Here is a 23,516-nt window from a genome sequence, read left to right on the forward strand (position 1 = left end):
CATAGCCAGTCAACAGGTCAGGTTGAAAGCTGTCAGGAGCTGCTTGTTGCTGGCTTTGAAAGTGACTGGGATCCATGTGGATTCAATCGGCTAGGAAGGATCGTCAGTTTCCCCAATGAATGGGTACTCACAGGATGCACCACGAGAAGGTCGATCCAATGTAGCAGATCAGAGCATCTATCAGCCCCTTCTAGGGACTGGGGAGGAAAAAGTCAATCAAAAGGGTGTTTAAACTCTTCCTCTAGGACAACTAGTCACAAGGGTTATGGGAACTTTATGCTTCTGGAAAGAACATGTGTGGGGCCAGATGGTGGCACACTTGGTTAAGCACACATATCACCACACACTAGGACCCAGGTTTTAGCCCCAGCTCCTCACCTGCCGAGAGAACCTGATGAGCATTGAAGCAGGTGTCTACCTTTCTCTCCCCCTCTCTGCCTCCCCTTCCCTATCAATTTCTCTCTGTACTGTCAAATAAAAATAGAAGGAAAAAAAGAGGAAAAAAATGGCCACCTGGAGTGGTAGATTCATAGTGCAGACACCGAGCCCCAGTGATAACCTTGATGGCAAAAAGAAAGAAAGAAAGAAAGAGAGAGAGAGAGAGAGAGAGAGAGAGAGAGAAAGAAAGAAAGAAGAAAGGGAGATAGAAACTGAGTCTTCGGGAGTCGGGCGGTGGCCCAGTGGGTTAAGCACACGTGGCGCAAAGCGCAGGGACCGGTGTAAGGATCCCGGTTCGAGCCTCCGGCTCCCCACCTGCAGGGGAGTCGCTTCATGGGCAGTGAAGCAGGTCTGCAGGTGTCTATCTTTCTCTCCCCCTCTCTCTCTGTCTTCCCCTCCTCTCTCCATTTCTCTCTGTCCTATCCAACAACAAAGCAACGTCAACAATGGCAATAATAACCGCAAGGAGGCTGCAACAACTAGGGCAACAAAAAGGGGGAAAAATGACCTCCAGGAGCGGTGGATTCATGGTGCAGGCACCGAGCCCAGCAATAACCCTGGAGGGAAAAAAAAAAGAAGAATCTGAGTCTTCGCAAGTGGTGAAGCAGGACTAAAGGCATCTCTCTTTCTCTCTCCCTCTCTCCCCTTTTCATCTCAGCTTCTCTGTCTCTGTTCACCAGTAGGTGGGAGCTGGGAACTTGAACCTGGGTCCTTGTGCATGGTAATGTGCACTCACCCGAGAGCACCACCAACAGGCCCCTCTCCCCCCCCCCTCAATATCTCGCTGTCGCTATGCAATTAATAAAGGAGAAAAAATTTTAAAAGTTTTAAAATTATTTTTAAAAAATTAGCCAATCCAATTAAAAAACTGGCAGAAAAGCTCAAAATAGACATTTCTAAAAAATAAAAATAAACAAAAGATATCCAAATGGCCAATAAACACAATAAAAAGATACTCAGTGGGAGTCAGGCAGTAGCGCAGTGGGTAAAGTGCAGGCAGCGCAAAGCGCAAGGACTGGTGTGAGGATCCCGGTTCTAGCCCCCGGCTCCCCACTTGCAGGGGAGTCGCTTCACAGGTGGTGAAGCAGGTCTGCGGGTGTCTATCTTTCTCTCTCCCTCTCTGTCTTCCCATTCTCTCTCCATTTCTCTCTGTCCTATCCAACAACAATGACATCAATAACAACAACAATAACTACAACAATAACTACAGCAATAAAACAACAAGGGTAACAAAAGGGAATAAATAAATGTTAAGAAAAAAAAGATACTCAGTGACACTAATCACTATGGAAATGCAAATCAAAACATAGTGAATACCATCTCACACACATCAGGAGAGCTATTATTAAAACTCAGGAAGTGGGAGTCGGGCTGTAGCGCAGCGGGTTAAGCGCAGCTGGCGCAAAGCACAAGGACCGGCATAAGGATCCCGGTTCGAACCCCGGCTCCCCACCTGCAGGGGAGTCGCTTCACAGGCGGTGAAGCAGGTCTGCAGGTGTCTATCTTTCTCTCCTCCTCTCTGTCTTCCCCTCCTCTCTCCATTTCTCTCTGTCCTATCCAACAACGACAACAACAATAATAACTACAACAATAAAAAAAAAAAGGGCAACAAAAGGGAATAAATAAATAAATAAAATTAAATAAAATAATCTAAAACCCAGGAAGTGGGGGTCAGGCAGTGGCGCAGTGGGTTAAGCGCATGTGGCACAAAGCACAAGGATTGGTATAAGGATCCCAGTTTGAGCCCCTGGCGCCCCACCTGCAGGGGAGTCGCTTCACAAGTGGTGAAGCAGGTCTGCAGGTGTCTATCTTTCTCTCCGCCTCTCTGTCTTCCCTTCCTCTCTCCATTTCTCTGTCCTATCCAACAACGAATGACACCAACAATAACAATAATAACCACAACAAGGCTACAACAAGAAGGGCAACAAAAGGGGGAAAAATGGCCTCCAGGAGCAGTGGATTCATGGTGTGGGCACTGAGCTCCAGAAATAACCCTGGAGGCAAAAAAACCCAAAAAACCCAGGAGGTAAGTGATCTGGCAATTTCTTTTTTTCTTTTTAAAAATATATTTTGTTTTATTTTATTTATTTATTTATTTATTTTTTTAAAGTCTTTTCTTTTCTTTTTTTAATATTTATTTTATTTATTTATTCCCTTTTGTTGCCCTTGTTGTTTTATTGTTGTAGTTATTATTGTTGTTTTCGTTGTTGGATAGGACAGAGAGAAATGGAGAGAGGAGGGGAAGACAGAGAGGAGGAGAGAAAGATAGACACCTGCAGACCTGCTTCACCGCTTGTGAAGCGATTCCCCTGCAGGTGGGGAGCCAGGGTTCAAACCGGGATCCTTATGCCGGTCTTTGAGCTTTGTGCCACCTGCGCTTAACCCGCTGCACTACAGCCCGACTCCCATTTTGTTTTATTTTAATGACAAAGAAAGAGGAAACCAGAGCACCATTCAGCTCTGGCTTGTAGTGGTGCAGGGGACTGAACCCAGGGCTTTGAAGCCTCAGGTATGAAGGTCTTTTTGCATAACCATTATGCTGTCTCCTGTGCTCCAATCTGTTAACTTTCATTTCTAGGTGGAAAGAATTAAACACAAAGGAACTGGAGGTGGCTTGGAGATAGAGTACATGCCTTGCACGTGTGGGATGCTGGCTTCCCTCTCTTCCCTCACATCAAAGCAAAAGATCTAACACACATTGTAAATTATAGAATGTGCTCTCTTTCCCACTCTCTTCCTCTCTTCTCTCTCTCTCATAAAAGAAAAAGTGCAGACCAGAGTTGGCATAGTGGATGAGGTGTTGAACTCTCAAGCATGAGGTCTCAAGTACAATCCCTGCCATTACATGTCCTAGAGTGATGCTCTGATTATCTCTCCCTCTGCCCCCTCTTATAAGTAAGTAAATAAATATTTTGGGGAAAAAAGAAAACGGAATTCAAATTTATATTTATACATAGATATTTATAGCAGTATTAGTCACAATACCCAAAAGCAGAAACAACGTAAGTGTTCATGGACAAAATAGAGAAACTAGTGGTGGAACATACATACAATGGACTATTGTTCAGTTTTGAGAAGGAAGGTGCATGCAACGGCCAAGTGAAGCTTGAAAACTTGTTAAGTGCAATAAGGCAGCTGCAAAAAGATATCTAATCCCACTTAAATGAGCTACTTAGAAAAATCACATTCATTGAGACAAAGTATTAGTAGGGTAGTGGCTACTTAGGGTTAAGGGTGGTGACATGGGGAGTTACTGTTTAATGGGTACTGAGTTTTAGTTTGGATGGCAAAGACACTACATTTTTAAATTTTTTTTTGCACTGGTCAGTTCAGACTTATAATGGTTAGACGGATTGAACCTCAGATGTCTCACCTACGAGTCTCATATACTACTGCTGAACTACCTACATAGTTCTTTTTAAAAATTTTTAAAAATATTTATTTATTTATTTTCCCTTTTGTTGCCCTTATTGTTTTTTATTGTTGTTGTAGTTATCATTGTAGTTGTTGTTGTTAGATAGGAAAGACAGAAATGGAGAGAGGAGGGGAAGACAGAGACGGGGAGAGCAAGATAGACACCTGCAGACCTGCTTCACCACTTGTGAGGTAACTCCCCTGCAGGTGGAGAACCGGGGTCTTGAACCCGGATTCTTACGCCGGTCCCTGCACTTAGTGCCACGTGTGCTTAACCCACTGCGCTACCGCCCAACTCCCCCTATATACTTCTTAAGGATTTTAATTTTAATTCTAAGTTTACTTTTTTTAAAATCAGTATTATCACTGGGATTTGGTATGTGCATGATGAATCCACTGTTCCTTGTGGCCTTTCTCTCTTCCCCCACCTCATCTTCTCTTTCTCTCTTTTTTTCCTAATTTGGTAAGACAGAGAGACGTTAGATTTGGTATGTGCATGATGAATCCACTGTTCCTTGTGGCCTTTCTTCCTCTCTTCCCCCACCTCATCTTCTCTTTTTATCTTTTTTTCCTAATTTGGTAAGACAGAGAGACATTAGGGAGGGGAGACACACACCTGCAGCCCTGCTTCACCATTTGTGAGGAATGGGGGCTTGAACCCAGGTCCTGTCGTTTGGTGACATGTGCACTCAACTGGGTGCGCCACTATCTGGCTCCCCTGCTCACTCAGCTCTAGCGATTGATTAGTGGTGCTGGTGACCCGGCTATGCTATCTTTCCAGCCTTTGAAGAGCTTCTTCTGGGTTGGTGAGCCTGTCTAAGTGTGCTCATCACTTAGTTGTTCCTGACATCTCATATACATGGAATCATATTATAGCTACCAGCTAGTTTCTGGCCTATCTGATTTACCATAAGGCCTTCAAGGTTTATCTGTGTTATAACATGTACCAGGAGTGGGGCCCAGATGCATCCAGCCCATGACTTTCCTGAGGGAAGGCTGACCCCATCTCAGGTCCCTGGTGATGCCACCAATCCAGCCCCAGCTCTTGTCACAGACCTATGCTGCATCTCACGTGGCCCTGCATTCCCACAGATGCTGTCATGACAGGACAGGTCCGAGGCAAGGGGGAGCAGGAAGACACTGCCATATGCCCAGGTCAGGCCATAAGTCTGGACCAGACATGCCAACAGTCAAAGAGAATCAGAGCTGGAGCAGCAGATCCTGCCCTGGACTGAATTAGAAACCCATTTCCGACACAAATGGGGAAATGACCCTGTGACGGGCCCTGCAGACTTGGCTTCCTGAGTCTTGCTAGCCTGGGTTGGAGGGGATCCAGGCTTTGCAGCTCCCCACTTCTCTGGAGAGGACATTAGAGAGCCATCTCTGCCCTGGACAAGAAACTGTAACATCTCTGCATCTCAACTTCCTCAGGTGCAAACGGGGAGCAATAGTAACCTTGATTTCACTGGCTTACAGGTGAAGTACTTAGCACACTGCAGGTGCTCAGTGAATGACAGTGACTGTCATCAGGGCTTCGCCTCCTCTCTGGGTTCAATACCGAGTGATGAATTCATTCAGCCCAGCACTCAGCACCTGCCCCAGCAATTCCAAGTGGGAACAGTGAGTCAGGCAGGAACCTCAGCCCTGGTGAGCACTGGTGCTGGCTGGCAGGGGTTCTGGGAAAGCCACTTCCCACCCTGAATCTTCATTTCCTTGTCTGTCAGATAGGCATAAGGACAGCACATGTGGGGAAGAGTCCCCAGGACAATGGTACAGGCCTGGCCTTGGGTCTCTGGGGAGAGGCTCAGGATACGGCAGATGGAGGAGGGGATAGAGACCAGCAGGCCCAGAGACAATCGTTGCACTTCCGGACCACAACCCCACACTTTCTGGTAAGCTAGGAAGTGGCGAGGAAGCATGAAAAAAGACTATAAGAACTTTTGAGAAGTGACCCAGTCAAGCAGGAGTTTGAGGTGGTACAGAGGTGCCTCCCACTTCCTCCAGGCAGGCCAGGGGAGTGTGTGCATGCTGACACACATGCTGTAAAGGTGTGTACATACACATTCACAAGCACCATCAGAAGTGCAGTACTTCACAGTTTGCAAAGACCCTCTCCATTTTTCATCTCACTGGATGCTAAGGATGCAGAGACTGCACACCAGTTGGCTTAGGACACATTCTCAAGCTGACAGTGGGGATTCTGATCTCTTCAGGAGGCCAGGACCCATCTCCTGGGTTGTGTTGCCTGCCACCTACCTCACCCCATGGTGGTATCTGTGGGAGCTGAATAGAAATAGAAACCCCAGGAAAGTTTTAACCCTGCTCCTTCAGATACTCCACCCCCCATCCAGCTTCCACTGACAAGTCACACATGGATGCAGGGAAGCATTTCCCCCAAAGGTCATATAAACTCAGCTCCTGGTGTCTGGAGAGACAGCTAGAAAAACAGAGGGGACAGATACCTCTGGGCCTTCTCTGTGGACCCCTGTCTGGTCTCTTGATTCTGGCCTGCCTTTCCTCACACCTAAATACCAGGGAGCCTCGAGGGCAGGGCACAGTCTCCTTGTTGAGGGAAACTTGCCAGCATACGATATCAAACAGATCTCAGATACTCAGGGGCCAGTGATGAGTCAGTCACCCAGTTAAATATATATTATATATATTTGTTGAATGTAAAACACTAATTCCCCAATAAAGAAATTAATATATATTTGAAAAATTATTCATCTACTTGTATTCATGAGAGTGAGAGCCAGAGCATCACTCTGGCACCTGTGGTGCTAGTGATCAAACCCAGGACCTCATGCTTACGTCCTCTAATCTAACACAGAGCCACCACCTTGTAGACTATTGTCCTCCTGGCCTTATAGTAAGGACTGAGGCACAGAAAGGAAAAGTGTCCAGTGCTAGTCAGGAACCAAACCCAGATCTTTGTGGCTATCCCATCCTCTAGTGAGCCCAGCCTGACCCTGCAGACGCTAGGCACAAGCTGGCTGAGCAAGGCAGGAGGCCCAAGTCTGTCTCCACACCAGCCTCTCAGGAGCCCCAGCAATGGCGAGAGGCTGAGCGAGGCTCCCAGAGGCGGTGAGCACCTGGCCCTCTCACACCCACTCAGGAGACTCACCAGGAATCAGCGGGTTCTGTGTCCGTCCACCAAGTATTGAAGCAAACTACCACTGCTCTCCAGTTCTTGCGCCACAAGCTGTCACGTGTGAGACTCCACAAGTCCCCGAGGCTGCAGATGAGGAAACCAAGACTGAAGAGGGGAAGTAACTCGCTGCATAGAGGGCTGGGACTCAGATTCCAAGAATGTTCAAAGGCAAGTCCCTAACCCGAGGCTGCCACAATCACACCCTCTGCAGGTGCACCTCCGGGGGACGGGGGACTGCTGGAGGACCAATGGGTGACATCAGAAAATCAGGGTTTGGTGGCCAGGAGGTGTCACAGTGGATAAAGCGTTGAACTTGAAAGTACGAGGTCTGGTCTGTGGTCCGGGAGGATGTGCAGTAGATAAAGTTTTGGACTCTCAAACATGAAGTCCTGAGTTCAATCCCTGGCAGCACATATACCAGAGTGATGTCTGGTTCTTTCTTTCTCTCCTCCTGTCTTTCTCATTGATAAATAAATAAAATACTAAAAAAAAAGAAGAAGAAAGTATGAGGTCTGAAGTTCCATCCCCAGCATCATACACCAGAGAGTAATGCTCTTATTCTTAATCTCTGTCTCTTTCATTAATAAATGAATTAATTTTATTTTTAAAAGAGGGTCACTTGCATGGTGCATTGCTTTGCCATGTGTATGACCTATGTTTGTACCCGGCTTTCACAGCACTGAAGGATGCTTCAGTGCTGTGGTCATTCACTTGCACTCTCTGCCTCTTGGTCTCTATCCAAAAAAACTTAAAAATAAACTAAGAATCAGGGCTTAGCACAGAGGCCAGACTCCCTGGGGCCAGATACTGCCTCTCCCTCTGGGGACTGAGGGTGGCTCCTCAGGGTGAGAGGGACAGGGGAGGCTGAAACCAGGCCTTCATGCCCTTCACCAGCTTCCGTGTACCCAGGGGCTCTGCTCCATTAAAACGAGTGTTATCCAGCATCTGCTCTGTGCAGGGGTATTTAAGGCACTTGAGAGCACCAAGTGAAGGCTGTGCCCTTTGAGACACTGTGCTCTAGCACTGAGGACTAGCTGGTTTCAGGAAACAAAAAACTACAAGAGAAGGCCGGGAGTGAGAAGATCTCCAGAGGGACACTGGGAGTGCAGGCGCAGAGAGGCAGCCAGGGCTGCAATCTCAGACCACCAGGACAGGATGCAGAATCACTGGTCCTCCCCCTCACCTTCCTTTTTAAAGGTTTGTTACTAGCACAGGAGAGCGAGGGGGTGAGGGCAGAGCATCAATTTGGCACTTGTGATGCTGGGGATCAAGCTTGGGATCTTATGCTCTCTCTCTCTCTTTTTCCACGAAGGATGTTGCTGGGGATCCATATCTGCATGATGTCACTGTACTGTTGTCCTTCTTTCTTACTTCTTTTTTTGAAAGATAGTGTGAGACAGAAAAGGGGGGGAGAGGCAGAGAGAATGAGTGTCACCTGCAGCACTGCTTCAGTGCTTGTGAAGCTTCCCCCTTGCAAATGGGGTCTGGGGTGTTGTACGGGGTCTTTGCACATAACTTATGTGCTCTATGTGGTTCACCATGGCCCAGCAAGTCCACTGCTTTAGCCACTGCACCCCCTCCTGGGCTCTTCACTAGTCCTCTTCTCACAATGTTACTTCTCATCCAGTCTATGGGAGACCCCCACTTTGTGCCTAGCCCTGCCTTAGCAGATGTTAGCAGCAGGTTAGGGGTCAAGGCCCAGCTCCCTACACACAGGCCACAGCTCAGGCCCAGCAAGAAAGCAACCAGCTCCTGCCTGAGCAAAGGCTCAGAAAGGGAGCTCATTCTCCAAGCAGCCCTGGTGTCCAGGGCTGACAGGACAGTGTGTACATAGGCACTGAGCAGTGGAGCCACACAGCAAGTCATCAAGTCCTTGTCCCCTTTTGCTCACCCTCTGGCCTGTGTGTGGGCACACTAAAAGCCGAACTTGGCGGTAAGTGTGGTGGGTGACAGGGCTACCTCATCCTGAGCCAGCTCCTGAGGTGCTTCTTAGGCCCACCTGGTGGCCCAGCATGCCCCCACCCTCACCCCCAGCCCTTCATTCTCTCAACTCCAGGAGGCTACAACCACTGGCTCCCAGCCCAGCACAGGAAACTAGGATTTTGGTCACCGCTGCATCACTTTGCTATGTGACCTCTCTGGGCCTTTGCTCCCTCTCCTATCAGATGGAGGGGAGGAAGGCAGCTACAGACTCAGGATTGTGATAGCACAGGAGTACCGCTCAGAACTTCCACATGAGAGACCCTGGGTTCGATCCCCAACAATACCATACTGTTAGCGCTGCGGGGCACTCTGGTTAAATATGAAGAATGAGCAAGACGTAGGTAGAAGGGCAAGCAGTCTGAGGGCACTGCTCAGACCACAGGGGTTATCAGCACTCAGCATGCCTGGGGCAGCCTCCTGAGTGGGTGCTTGATTCTTGCTAGAAACCAGTAGAAATTCCACCCGACCAGTTCCTCAGAAAAGACAGACAAAGGCTGCTCAGCTCACAGATGGACTGGGTAGGCAGCTCATATGAAGCATTTTTCTCCTTCCTTTTGGGGAGAAAGTGAGGAGAGAGAGAAAGGTAGAAGGGAGGCTTGAGACAGCTCAGTCCTGGGAGATTGGGCTGAGAGAGGACCTGTGTTTGCCCAGTGGTGGGTGCCAGCCATGTGTGGACATGGCCTTGGAGAAGTGTGGGGTCACAGGAACAGTTTTGGGAAAAAGACCTGTGTGAGTGTCTGTGTATGTCCCCATGTGAGTGGCCCTGGGGCATATGTGTCCACCCACATCTGTTTGCACCCAAGCCTCTGAAGGTGTTGCAAACATATGCCCAGTCCTGGGGAGCCTGCAAACCAGGCCCCTTCCCCGAGTCCACAAACCTTGTATTCCAGTGTGAGCAGGACTGCTAGGGCCCAGATGCCATGGGAGATTTGGATACATCAGGCTCTGGATTTTGCTCTGGGAACAAAAGAGGAGGAAGGCTTAGAGGATTAGCTCTGGCTCCAGCTCTCCCAGCTCAGCTCTGAGGGTAGGTTCCCAGGAGGGTGGGGGAATGGAGTATGCCAGACCTACCTCCTTCGATTTGCTCTTTCCATCAGTACCACTCCTGCCTTTGGTCATAATCAGAGACTCCTGAACTCCTCCCTATACACGATCCAAGCACTTCACAGTATACCCCCATAAGGCCTTGTAGGATAACACCATAAATGGACTCAGGAAACCCTCCCAGGGTCCCAGAGGCACACCCCTCATACAGCCACTTCCAGTCCTATCTCAAGCCCCCTGGATGTTCCCTGGGTGTTCCTCAAGCCCCTCGACACAACATCCCTTCACCCCATTTGCCCACCCCCACACAGCTTTCTCTGCTGTAGAAGGGAGCTTTTCCCAGCCATGAGTCATGTGCTGAGGGGGTCCTGTGCCTGTGATGAGGTTCTTATACATGCTACCCCCCAGGCCACTGTCCAGGGGCCCCTGGTTTTCTGCAGGAGTCAGCAGGAATCCTCAGTCCCCGGGCACTGCCTGACCCTGGCCTGCTCAAGGGAATAGACCTGGTCTCTGCAGGACTGAGGTTAGATCTGGGGGACTGGTTAAAAGATGGCACACCCACCGGGTGCTCTCCTCCAACAAAAGAAGCTAGTTAGTCCCTGTTGTTGTACCCCAGCATGCCTCCTCTCAATCTGCTGCCTCATTCTGCCTAGATTCTGGGCTCTGCTGTTTCCTATCACAGGAGAATATAGCAGGACACAGAGGAGGGAGTATGCGCTGAAGGAGCTAGCCTGCACTGCACACAGCACACCCAACACTGCACCACAGGCACTCCCCCCACCCTGTGGCATGCAGTGCTCAGGCCCTTGCAACCCCAGGACATGCACTGGCCTATGAATGCTCACTCAGCCCAGCCCACGCAGGGATCTTTCTCAACCCAGCAGTGGGTTTCACACAGAGACCTCCCAGAACCAGGAGGGAGATGGAGCGGGGAAGAGTAGAGTCCTACTCCTTTCCAGAGATGCCCAGGACACAGAAGGCTATCTGCTTCCTCCTCTCCAGGCTCCCACACAGGTCCTGGTCAAGCTGCTTAGAGAATTTAGGCAAAGGTCCCAGCCTGCCCAGGCAGCCACCAGCCCTGCCTGTCACTAGCTCAACCTGGGACTTCTAGCTAGTCACTCAGGGAGATCAGAGGGCAGCAGTGAGGGAGGGGAACACCAGAAGGGCCAAGTGGTGGGAACATAGCCCTCTTGCCCCCACTCCAGTTCTCACTTCACTGGGTCTGTGTCTCACTCATCCATCCAGACTATATTTATATTCATATTCATCACACTCTGCCAGTGCAGGTGACCCAGGGGTGCAGAGGAGACTCAGTCGGAATCCAGATTGGGTGTCAGGGCACCCATCCAGGATTCCTCCACTCCCTCTGGGGTTCCTCCTATCCTCCTGGTGTAGACTGAGTGTGAAATTTACTCAGCACATCTGAGAGCATATCAAAGATGTACTCTGAGTGACCTGGGAAGTGATTCAGTGGGTAAAGTATTGGACTCTCAGACACGAGGTCTCGAGTTTAATACCCAGCATCGCATGTGCCAGACTGACATTCTGGTTCTCTCTCTCTCTCTTTCTCTTCTAAGTAAGTAAATAAACATTTCTTCAGATAAACTTAAAAAAGTGCATTTTCAGGTTCCATCTCCACCTGCTGAAACAGCCCAGGAGAACTGTGCCTTTGAGAAGCACAAGCAAAGAAGCTTCCATCCACAGCCAGCCCTCCCAGGATGGCAGGTGGTCACTACCTGGAACACACACACTATCTCATTTAGTTCTGTAACACACGGGGTGGGGTTACTACTTTCCACCTATAAGGCTCGTGTGGCTGGTAGTCACAGAACCAGGATTTAAACACAATGCTTTAAACCAACACCATGTTCTACTGAGCATCAGTTGAAGTCAGGAAGGAAGGAAAAAGCAAGAAAGAAAAGTGAAAAAGAAAAAAAAAAAGGTGGGGAAGTCTGGCAGTGGCATATCAAGTAGAGCACCTGTATGTTACAATGTGCAAGAACCTGGGTTCAAGCCCCCAGTCCCAACCTGCAGGGGGGAAGCCTTATGAGCAGTGAAGTAGGACTGCAGGTGCAGATGTTTCTCCCCCTTGCCATCTCCCTTTTTTTCTTTCTTTCTTTATCCAATAAAACAAATAAACAAAAACATTTTTAAAAGAAAGAAAAGTGGGGGAAAAATCTAAGAAGTCAGTGACTGATGGCTTTGGGATTTTCAGCTGTCCATACAGGGCTAGAGGCAGCTCAGATAATAACCACACACTCCAAATGATTCTATGAGACAGAGGACAGGAAGACAATAGCCGAAATCCAGATCAACATGGCGATTGAGTTTCCTGGCAGCCAAAGTGAAAAAGGAGCAGAAAGAATGAGTCTGGAGGTGGAGAGGATGTGAGGGTTTCAGAACCAGGTCAGAGTGACAGGGGTGGGGCAAGGGGTCCAGTGGAGCGAGACCAAGGAGGCAGGCAGATAGCATCGGAGTTGTGCAAGAAGATTTCATGCCTGAAGCTACAAAGGCCCGGGTTCAATCCTCTGCAGCCACCAGAAGACAGAGCTGAGCAGTGCTTTGCCTCACATAATGAAATTAAATAACTAAAATAAATTTAAATGAATTGAGAAAGTAAGGACATAGGCGAAAAGGAAGAAGCCCAGGATGTCCCCCAACCCCTTCCTCCTGCTGGGATAGCTAGAGAACAAAGAGCCACAGGACTTCACATAGGAGGCGCCCTGCTTCCTGCCCCTTTGCCTTTTCATCCTTGCCAATTTCAGCTTAGTCCTGGCCACAGCCGCACCATGCCTCGTATACTTCTACTCTTCCGCCAATGTCCAGAGGGTCCTGCTTACCGGCAGGCTTCCAGACTGCTGTTGCTGAAGCCACACTTCCTTCACTACAAGCCTTATAAACTCGCAGTGTATTCTGGCTTCTTCCAAGGACTGTGTCCCCAGGTCTTACTGTCCTGAAATTCATTTCAAACCTGTGGGTGGAGGCAGGCAGTGTGTGTGTGTGGGGGAGTGGAACACAGTGATGGTACCTGGTGTTGTATTTTTACAGTTCTCTAACCCATTATTCATTTAAAAATATTTTTATGTATTTATTATTGGATATAAACACAGAGAAATTGAGAGGGGAGAGGGAAAGAGAAAGAAGGAGAGAGACCGAAAGATAACTGCAGTCCTGCTTCACCACTTGTGAAGCTTTTCCCCTGCTGGTGGGGACCAGGGGCTTGAATCTAGGTCCTTGTGCACTGTAATGTGAGCACTCAACCAGGTGCACCAGGTGCACTGCCTGGCCCCCATTATTCATTTTTCATTCATTCTTTCAACAAATATCTGTAGACTGGTCCAAGGGCCAGGCTTCCCATGATAGCACTGATGTCCCCCCATGGGAGGGAGTGGGGTCAGAGAGCTTGTGGCAGTTGAGCAGAAGCCCATGTCCAAAGCCATGAAAGTCTTCTGTATAACTGTTACATGATCTCCTCAGCCAAGCATAATGATGCTGACTTCTTCTTTTTTTAATTTTAATTTTTTTTTTTTGCCTCCAGGGTTATTTCTGGGGCTCCGGGCCTGCACTATGAATCCACTGCTCCTGGAGGCTATTTCCCCCCCCCCTTTTGTTGTCCTTGTTGTTTTATTGTAGTGGTTATTATTGTTGTTGTTATTGATGTCATTGCTGTTGGATAGGACACAGAGAAATGGAGAGAGGAGGGGAAGACAGAGAGGGGAAGAGAAAGAGAGACACCTGCAGATCTGCTTCACCACTTGTGAAGTGACTCCCCTGCAGGTGGGAAGCCAGAGCTCAAACCGGGATGCTTACACCAGTCCTTGTGCTTCGAGCCACCTGTGCTTAACCCTCTGCGCTACTGCCCGATCCCTTCCTCCTCTTCTCCTCCTCCTTCTTATTATTATCATTCACTGCTCAGCTCTGAATATCAGTCATGCCAAGGGTCAAACCTGGGACCTTTCTTATGCAAGACAGATCTGCTACTGCTGTGTATCTCCCTGGCCCCGAGGCCCATTTCTTATCCTTTCCTCCTCTTCTTCATGCCCTCTCCAGAAACAGCAACCCCAGAATCCTCTCATCCTGAAGAGAAAGAAGACAACCCAGAGCCGAGCCTCTTCTACTCTCTGACAGTGAGGGCTATGCGTTAATCTGAGGAATCCCCATAGCCCCTGCAGGAGTGGCCTCTAGGTCCCCTGTCATCTAGGCAGCATGTGACCCTTTTACTGGGACCCCCCCCCCACCCGCAGAGCAGCAGCTCCAAGGACTATAACAGGTTGGGCGGGGGAGAGCTAGAACAACCCAATGTAAAGCATACAACGGTGCATTTCCCACAAACTTCCGGAGGGTCCTTGGTTTCACAGCAGGGGTCAGAATCCATGACCGTTTGAGCTGGGGAGGGGAAAGGTTGTAGTTTGGGATTAGAGGGCTTCGAGTGTTTGCTCTGAGATTAGAGGCTCTGAACTAGGGCTGAAGAATTATAAACAAATACAGCTGGGATTGTGAATTCAAAGAAAGTGATGCCTGACTGAGAAGAGAAAGCTGGCCTTGTCACTCAGCCAGGCCAGGCTCTGTCCTCCTGACCTCATGGGTGGTGGGGACATGGTATTGGGTCTCTGCTCTGGCCTGAACCTCCCTGCCACTCCACTGCGGCATGCTGCCACCACAGCGGATATATTTAGGCGTCCTCCCTAAATTTGTCCCCACAGCTCCCAACACTGCCTTTTATGTCTCCTGTCCTCCAAGGCCTCTGGGCACCTTCTGAAACTGACCTGGTGAAGCCGCCAGGAACAAGGTCTCTGGGTCTGTCAACACAAACACCCCCCCCCAAACGAAGTGCCATCAGAGGGCATCTCCTGGTCCACTCGGCATGAAGCTCAGGCCCACTGGCTCTAGCCCTCACCTCCCTGCAGCTCCCAGGGCCTGGCTTGGCCTGGGGACCAAACAGCTCTGGTCCTGCTCTTCTGGACTCCACTTCCTCCCTCCCTCCCTCCATGCAGAAGGCACCCCTGCCAGTGCTCAAACACACACACTCGAGGCCACAGGCCAGCATGCTTCTGTTCCTCTGGATTGTGTCTGGAGATACAGGCCTCCATCCAGCCCCATGGCTGCCTCCAGCCTCTTTCCCATGCTCCCCTCAGACCTTTCCAGAGACCTAACATTTCCAGGCGGCATCTTCCAGGGAACAGAGCTTCCACAGTGACAGAGGACAGATGTGGCTCTAGGGTCATGCTTTTAAAAGTATGATTATTTTGTTTTTTAATTTGGTAAGACAGAGAGAAATTGAGAGAAGGGAAGATAAAGAAGAGGGATACCTACAGCACTGCTCTACCACTTGTGAAGCTCCTCCTGCTGATAGGGACTGAGGACTTGAACCTGGGATCCTTACACATGTGAGTGCTCAATTGGGTGCACCCCTATCCCCACCCCCGTTTATATTTTTCTACAGAAAGGGAAAGGGAGGGAGGGAGGGAGAGAGAGAGAGAGAGAGAGAGAGGGAGGGAGAGAGAGAAGGAGAGAGAGAGACTATAGCACCAAAACTTTCTTTAATGTGTGGGGACCAGGCTCAAACCTGAGCTGAACATATGGCAAAGCAGCACTATCCATGTGAGTTATTCACCGGCCCTGGAAGGTTTTTTATGTGTCAGCCAGAAACTCAGTCTAGTGTTTTCATTTCACAAAGGCAGAGCCTGAGGAGAGAGAGAGTTTGCCCACAGTTCCTGTAGAGAGTGCCTCTTCCATAGCCCTGGCAGTGGAGGGTCCTCAGCCTCTCCCTAGGTGGAGAAAAGGTGAGAACGTCACTGATGTTCAGGCTACTCCCCTGTCCCTATACCAGAAGTGACCTCAGCACAGCTTCCTCTACCCACTCAAGCAGATCGCCTCCCCAGGTCACTGTGACCCCAGTTCTTTCACACACAATGGCTTGCTTGGCCTTACACACCTCCAGCTCAAGTCCCACAACCATGAGGCACACTCTCAAACACACAGAACAACCCACAGCAGCCACTCCAGGCTGTGGTGTGGAAAGACTAGTGAGTCCTACTCTGGGAGGGTCGGGCAGTGGAGGGGCCAAATCTGACTCCCTAAATCCTCACAAAGCTTAGAGTCAACTCAGTGGATGAAAAATGACCAGAACAATATTTTTCTACTAAAAAAAAAAAGTAAGGCCAGTGGGATAGCTCACTTAGATAATGTGATAATTTATCATGTGCATGACCTGGGTTTGAGGCCTGCCTTCTCTAAAACAAACAAAACAAAACCACATGCAGAAATATGACAGAGAAGAATGTAGGACCCATATGCATGCTGAAGACTGGAATGGGCCGTGGGAGGAGGACAACGGCATCTGATGGCAGGCATGTGGTAACACACAACATGATGGGAGTTGGTGAAGCCATACCCCTAGACATGCACAGTCTTGTAAACCAACCTTGTCTAAAAATAAATAGATAAATAAATAAAGATAAATTAAAAAAATGAGACTTCAAAGAAGCATCTCCTATGTTTATAATGGGAATAGTGACACTTCCTCCACCCTGATCTGGGGGAGATCTCTCTCTCTCTCTCTCTCTCTCTCTCTCTCTCTTTGTAGCCTTTTGGGGAGCTGAGTAGAAAAGTCAGGGCTACCCTGACTTCAAGGTTTTTTATTTGTTTGTTTTCTGATCTCAGATTCCACCATTTTCACACACACACACACACACACACACACACACACACACACACACACACAGAGAGAGAGAGAGAGAGAGATGGAGATGCCACAGCACCAAGCTGGTGTCCGGGCTAGAATCTGGCAACCCTTCCACAGACATTCCGGTCCTGATGTTGCACTGGCCACAGCAGATGCAAACACACATACACAACAGTGCACTCACTGCCCACACTCATCTCTTCTTTTGCCACCAAGGTTGTGCTGAGGCTGGGTGCCTGCAAGGCTTCAGTGCCCAGTGGCCATCTTTTGTTTGTTTGCCTGTTTGTTTGTTAGAGGTGGCAGAGAGAGGATGACAGAGAGAAAGGGCGAGACACCTGCAACACTGTTCCACTGCCAGTGAAGCTACCCCTCTTTAGGTGGAGGCCGGACTGTGAGTGCGTGTGTGTGTGTGTGTGTGAGTGTGTGTGTGTGTGTGTGTGTGTGTGAGACTCACCCCCGGGAGTCCCACCCTGGGCACAAGCCGAGAGTGAAGAAGGCAGTCCCACCCTGTACCCCAGCATCCTGTGGCCCTCACCTGGAACCCGCGGGCTTGGGAGGAGGCTAGGAGGCGAACCTGTGGACTCACAGCGGGTGAGCAGGCTACAGCAACAGCTGCTCCAGCTAGAACGCGGGGTTGCTGGTTGCGGGTTGTGCGGCTCAGCGCCGGCAAAAGAACAAGAGGGGCGTGGCTGCCCGGGCACAGGAGAGAGCTCCGCCCAGGAAAGGCTCCCCCACCCCTCCGACTGTGCTCCGCCCCCGCGGACCTGACAGATGGAGTGTGGAAAAGCCAGGTTTCACCCGTGGCTGCAGCTTTCCCAGCCTCGGTTTCCCTTTCCCTTTGGGGGCCAGGGATCAGCGGCACTTCCTCAGCCAGGCTGCCTTTCTGCAGTGCTGAGAGGATGGGGTAGGAGGGTTCAGAGTCCACTCTGAGCCAGACCCTGTGCCAGGTGGACTCGTATACCACCTTGCAACGTTCCCATAGCTACCCAGAAGGGCTGTTGCCCCCCATCCAGCAAGTGGGGAACCCAAGGCATGTGGCCACCATCACACAGTTGCCCAGTGGCAGTCTTAAACCTCTAATGCAGCCCTGCTGACTCTAAAGTCCAAGTGCCCCTAACACATGGCTGGGAGGGCCTTTTTCACCCCATGACCACGAAGTTTGGTGACAAATCCAGTGTCCAGGGGAGGTGATTCCACCCAGCTCACCTAGCTAGTGACCACTGGCAGTCACGACAAAACTGGGGGTGGGGGGATGGGGGGATTTGGGGGTGTTGTCAGGACCATGGGTCAGAGATGTGCTCAATGTACTTCCTGACTGTCACTCTCCTTCCTCTCTCTTCTTAAATTTTTTTTTTTTTTTTTTTTTTGGTCATTGCTGGGGCTTCACTGCTCCAAACTGACTTTCAGACAGAGAGACAAAGGGAGGGAAGCTTTCAACAGTGTGATGTGGGCCAGGCTTGAACCTGGGCATGTACATGACAAAGCAGGTGCACCATCCTGGTGTGCTGTCTTGCTGGAACCCCCTCTCCTCTTCGGTCCCCTAAAATCCTGTTGGTGAGCAAAGGCCTAATTTTCCACCTCAGAAACCTGCCTGACCCATAGCCCCCAGACAGGCCAGTCCCAGACCTTGGTGGCACTTAGTTTAAAATGGGAGCTTCTGGAAGGTTTCCCAGAGGAAGTGCCACTTAAACTGACACAGAGCAAGGAGAGGGCCTGGCCAGGTGAAGGTGAGGGAAGCGGAAATGGCTGGGGACTGGGGGCCGGGAAAGGCAGAGCACATTCCAGGAACTAAGGCATAGTCAGATGGGGGTGCACCACCAGTTTGTTGGGAGAGGGTTGGAGGAGTAGCTGTCAGTCTGGACTTTGACCTTTGTCTGAGGAACTCCGGGAGTCACAGAAGTCTTCAGAACAGTGACTGACATTGCCAGGTATTTTAGGAAAGATTGATCTGTCTTATGAGCAGGAAATACAGAGAAAGCCCACAGCATTCTCCTTTACCTGCAGTGCCAGGTATTGAACCTACAGCGTCATGTGTACAGTGTGCACCCTTCCCACTAAGCTGGATCATGGGTCACATCAAATATCCTTTAAACATGTCTCTCTGGCTGCTGGGTGGGGAATGAGGAGGGGCAGGACTGCCAGAGGAGCCCAGCTAGGAGTCTGCTCTCAGCATTGAGGAGGTGATGGTGCTGGCCCAGGGAAGGCTGGGGAGGCAAGCATGAGAGGGCAGACCCAGGGCTGCTGGATGGCAGAAACTGTGACTCTCTGGCTGACGGACTTTGAGGTGAGGCCTTGTCTGGTCCATGGGATGGTGGGGGCTGGAGGAAAGGGCTCCACCCAGGTCCCTGCAGTAAACATGTTTGCTTATGACTCAAGGGTCTTTGCCCCCAGAAACCTGGGTTACCTAGGACTTCTCTTCACAACAGCCCTTCCAAACTGCCCTCACCACAAGCCCTGATTCACACGTTTCAGTTGTTGTTGCTGACTCACCACCAAAGGCTCAGTGGCTCTTGCCCATTTCCCCCTGATATTAGGGCTAACATTAGGGCTGATGTGGGCTCTTTGGAGGAGGAGAAGGAGGCCACTCAACTTCCCATCTCAACCTCTAGGCTCAGCACCCCCCAACTCCAAGTAACAGGTCATTCTTCCCCCCTCTACATTTTTGTTACTATAAGATGTTATACCCTCATGGTACCAATCATCCAAGCCCAAAAGTGGGTCTGAAATGGAGGCCCAGGCCTGCCCAGAGCTGGCCCTCTGTGTCCACTTAGAGGAAGCCAGGTCCCCACACCCTCCTGGCTGCCTTCCCTGCTAGCCTGGGAACAGACTCCAGTGCTTGCTTCCCTGAGCCCTGCCTTGGATCCTCTCCTTGTTCTTCCTGTCTACTGCTCCACCCCTCACCCCCATGACACCTCAAGTACCCAGTGGTGTCCCTGTCTCTGAAGGCCTGGCAGGAAGTCACTCAGTGGATACTGTCAGTGATGTCCTCTTGGCCTCCACAACAACCCTCCTGACTTTCCTGATTTTGCACTGGACTCTGTCCTATGCTCTTCTTAGGTCACTCTGTAGTGGCTTTCCTCAAATCACTCCCTGTGCTGGAGATTCAGTCTTTACAGTCTCCACCTCTAGCCCAGTCTCCTCCTGTACCCCATACCTGTTGCTCCCCAGACATATCTTCCATGGCTCCCTCTGTCTGACTCTCTCCCCCTCTGTCCTCATGTCCTGGTGACATGATCAGTTGCTGTCATCTCAGTCCACACCTACAGCACTCAGATGGAAGTCAGCCTCAGCTTTTGGTTCTCATCATTAGTTTATCTTCAGCAAACATGTAATCAGTTCCTACTATGTGCCAAAATTAAAAAGGGATTTCTTAAGTGAAAGCAAAGGCAACAGGGCTGGGGAGATAGCATAATGGTTATACAAAAAGATGCTCCTGCGTGAGGTTCCTAGATCTCAAGTTTAATCCCCAGTACCACCATATGCCAGAGATGAGTAGTGCTTTGGTAAAAGATATGATAATAATAATAATAGTAGTAGTAGTAGTAGTAGTAGTAGTAATGATGACGATGATGCAAGAAGCAAGCCAAGGTAACAACAGGAAAGGAAAACAATAAAGAAAAAAAGATAAACTCTAGCAGAATAAAAGCAAGTTTGGCTAATCGAAAGGCATCTAAAAATTCTTTTTAAAAGAGAAGAGACAGGACCAGAGAGAGAACTTACTGAGTAGGGGACATGTGAATCCTGACAACACATGGTAAATGCTATGCCATCAGAGGAAGTCCTGGTACTATGGCTTTCTCTATCTCCTAACAAAAAGTGGGAAGAGGGGGCCAGGTGGCAGTGTACTCGGTTGAGCACACATATTCTAGTGCACAGTGACCCAGGTTTGAACCCCTGTTTGCCACCTGCAGGGAGGAAGCTTCAAGAGTAGTGAAGTCTGCAGGTCTTTCTTTATCACCCTATCTGACCCTCCCTTCTCAAGTTCTCTGTCCTCTATAATAAAAAAGGGGGTGAAGCCAAACCTCCCACCTTCTGCACCCCATAATGATCCTGGGTGCATACTCCCAGAGGGATTAAAAAAAAAATCTTTCAAGGGAGGGAATAGGATACAGAGTTCAGGTGGTGGGAGTTGTGTGAAATTGTACCCATCTTATCCTATGGTTTTGTCAATACTTCCATTTTATAAATAAATAAATAAGGGGAGTGAAAATTACTGTCAGAGTGGTGAATTCATTGTGTAGGTACCAAGTCCCAGTGAGAACCCTGGTAGCAATAGAAGATAAAATAAAAGTAGGAAGAAGAGCTGAACAGTTCACCAAAGAAGACATACCAATAGCAAATGAATATATAAAAAATACTCATTGCCATAGAATGTTAATCAAAATGACAATAAGATATAAGAATAGCTTTTTATAAAAAAAGAAAAAACAGAAGGGGTTGGGCTGTAGCGCAGCAGGTTAAGCACACATGGCACCAAACACAAGGACCGGCATAAGGATCCTGGTTCAAGCCCCCGGCTCCCCACCTGCAGGGTGGTCGCTTCACAAGTAGTGAAGCAGGTCTTCAGGTGTCTCTCTTTTTCTCTGTTTTCCCCTCCTCTCTTGATTTCTTTCTGTCCTATCCAACAGCAATGACATCATCAACAACAATAATAATAACCACAACAACGATAAAACAACAAGGGCAACAAAAAGGGGTGAAATGGCCTCTAGGAGCAATGGCTTCATAGTGCAGGCACAGAGCCCAGCAATAACCCTGGAGGCAAAAACAAAACAAAACAAACAAACAAACAAAAAACCCAACCAGGAACAATAAGTGCTTGCAAAGATGTAAAGAAAAAGAAACTGTTATGCATTGTTGTTGGCAAAATAAATTAGGCCTGCCCCTATGAAAAACATTATGAAAGCTTCTCAGAAAATTAAAATTAGGACTGCCATTTAATCCAACAATTCCACTCCTATGTACCTATCTTAAGAACACAAAGACACATATTCAAAAAGTTACATATGTACCTGTTTATTGCTGTGCTGTTTAAAGCCATGGAATCAACCCAAGAGTGATAGGATAGGCAGTTGGGTTAAGAAGTCATGGCCATTTTCAGCCACCAGGTTACAGAGGCTACCATGATGCCAACCGGACTTCCCTGGGCAGACAACCCCACCAATGTGTCCTAGAGTCCCACCTCCCCAGATCCCTGCCCCACTAGGGAAAGATGCACCCCATAATGCCCCTGGGTCCATACTCCTAGAGGGTTAAAGAATAGGAAAGCTATCAGGGGAGGGAATGGGATATGGAGTTCCAGTGGTGGGAATTGTGTGGGATTGTATCCCTCTTATGCTATGGTCTTGTCAGTATTTCCATTTTATACATAAAAACTTTAAAAAAAAAGTCATGGTTGATCCCTATCCCACTAGGGAAAGAGAGAGACAAGCTGGGAGTATGGATCAACCTGTCAACGCCAATGTTCAGCGGGGAAACAATTACAGAAGCCAGACCTGCCACCTTCTGCACCCCATAATGACCCTGGGTCCATACTCCTAGAGGGATAAAGAATAGGAAAGCTATCAAGGGAGGGGATGAGATACAGAGCTCTGGTGGTGGGAACTGTGTGGGATTATACCCCTCTTCTCCTATGGTCTTCTCAATATTTCCATTTTGTAAAGAAAAATTATATATATATAAAAAGAAGTCATGGTCAACATAGGCCACAGGATGCTACTCAGCAGTGAGGAGGGAGGAAGTCTTGCCCTGTGTTATAACATGGCTGGAACTGGAGGGGCTCATGCTCAGTGAGATAACTCAGAGGGAGAAGGACATGCACCAGGCAACCTTCCTTATATGTGGGATATAGAGAAATAAAACAAGGGGTCAAAGTCAAAGGGAAACACACCCTTAGACTCTGACTGCACTGAGGTCCCCAAAGTGGATGGAGAAGGGCAGTTGTAAGGGTGGGAGGGGGTCCTTCATAGACTGTGGTAGAGGGTTATTGGTGTTTTGGTGGTGGGCAAGGCGGGGGGACACAAGCAATGAAGGGGTATGAAGTTCTACCCCTAAAATACACAGCTTTGGGGAGTCGGGCTGTAGCACAGCGGGTTAAGCGCAGGTGGCGCAAAGCACAAGGTCCGGCATAAGGATCCCGGTTCAAACCCCGGCTCCCCACATGCAGGGGAGTCGCTTCACAGGCGGTGAAGCAGGTCTGCAGGTGTCTATCTTTCTCTCCTCCTCTCTGTCTTCCCCTCCTCTCTCCATTTCTCTCTGTCCTATCCAACAACAACAACAACAATAATAACTACAACAATAAAACAACAAGGGCAACAAAAGGGAATAAATAAAATAAAATAAATATTAAAAAAATACACAGCTTTGCTCTCTCTCCTCTGTTACCTAAAGCAACAGCAATATCAGAAAGCTAGTATGTGCCTGTGGCACAAGCTGGACTTAAAATTTTTAAAAAATTTTTATTTAGTTATTTTCCCTTTTTGTTGCCTTGTTTTTTAAATTGTTGTTGTAGTTATTATTGTTGTTGTTATTGATATTGTCGTTGTTAGATAGGACAGAGAGAAATGGAGAGAGGAGGGGAAGACAGAGAAGGGGAGAGAAAGACAGACACTGGCTGTGAAGCGACTCCCATGCAGGCGGGGAGCTGGGGGCTCAAACTGGGATCCTTTTGCTGGTCCCTGCACTTAGTGCCACCTGTGCTTAACCTGCTGCGCTACCGCCCAACTCCCTGGACTTTTAATTTTTAAGAAATACCCATAAATTAGAGGAAAATGTGGAAGTAATAAAGCACACAGAGAGGGC

The 23,516-nt window shown here is 49.0% G+C and overlaps 1 protein-coding gene across 3 annotated transcripts in view; it reads right to left on the minus strand.

The window, feature by feature from the left end:
* Positions 1-23,516, minus strand: part of P2RY6 (pyrimidinergic receptor P2Y6) — a 263,236-nt gene that overhangs the window by 18,504 nt on the left and 221,216 nt on the right. The window contains exons 1-4 of one of the 3 annotated variants that reach the window (XM_060176859.1): positions 17,251-17,354; positions 10,876-11,056; positions 9,865-9,943; positions 6,977-7,087 (exon numbers count right to left, since the gene is read on the minus strand). The exons of 1 other annotated variant lie outside the window; for it this stretch is intronic. The gene's annotated coding sequence lies outside the window, so the exon portion shown is untranslated. Of the gene's footprint in view, positions 1-6,976; positions 7,088-9,864; positions 9,944-10,875; positions 11,057-17,250; positions 17,372-23,516 lie in introns of those variants that run through there. One more of the 3 variants, XM_060176860.1, reaches the window with a different exon arrangement.

Source organism: Erinaceus europaeus, chromosome 17 (assembly GCF_950295315.1).
Source record: "Erinaceus europaeus chromosome 17, mEriEur2.1, whole genome shotgun sequence".
In the NCBI taxonomy this organism is placed as follows: domain Eukaryota; kingdom Metazoa; phylum Chordata; class Mammalia; order Eulipotyphla; family Erinaceidae; genus Erinaceus; species Erinaceus europaeus.